The sequence below is a fragment of the Colobus angolensis genome, unplaced genomic scaffold (assembly GCF_000951035.1).
Source record: "Colobus angolensis palliatus isolate OR3802 unplaced genomic scaffold, Cang.pa_1.0 Scaffold138, whole genome shotgun sequence".
Classification (NCBI taxonomy): Eukaryota; Metazoa; Chordata; class Mammalia; order Primates; family Cercopithecidae; genus Colobus; species Colobus angolensis.
This window is the reverse complement of record NW_012114466.1, coordinates 1,051,257-1,052,000: the sequence shown is the minus strand read 5'-3', so window position 1 is coordinate 1,052,000 and position 744 is coordinate 1,051,257.

Below are 744 nucleotides of genomic sequence, written 5' to 3'. Positions count from 1 at the left end.
AGGGCGGGGGCTGGGGGCCTAGTCCCCGGAGGCCTCCCCACCCAACCTCCCGGAGGGGCGGGGCCGAGGGAACAGGGCCGGGAAAGGTGGAGCTGGGGCTCCCGGTGGCCGCTACCCGTGGGGCGGTGGCTCTGCACCTCAGGCCCGGGGCCGAGGCTCAGAGCATGGCTCCCCACCCCGGCAGAAAGATCCACTGAGGCCGCCGCGAGGAGTGCTGCGCGGGTAGGACCCGGGGGCGGAGGACTGGGGCCGAGGGGGCCAGGGAGGCCCCCCATTAAGGACTGCGGAGGCTGTCGAGGGGGTTACCCATTTTACAGCAAGACGCACGGAGGCTAAAATGCTTCACCCCGACTAAAACTCCCTGGACTTTGAAACCCAATAGGCAGCTACCGGATCTGCGTCCCACTTGGTTTAAAGCGCAACTTTTAAATGAAAGAAGAAAACCCCGGTTGACATAAGGGATTTGGAGAGGACAGCGGGGGCGCGCTCATCTCCCGCGTGCGGCCCGGCCCGAGCGTTCGCGGACGCGTAGCGGAGTCCCAGAGCGTCCGACTCCTCCCGAAGCGGGTTGCGGGGGAGCGGGAACCAGGGGCTGTGGAAACCGCCTGGGGCTAGCAAGCACCCGCAGGGATTTAGAGCTGTGCCACAGCCCCTGCTCAGCCTCCTGCAGAGGACAGCGGGGGGCGGGGGGCAGAGACCTTAGAGCTTTCAGAAAAGCCACACACACCCCTGCCTCCTGCGGGG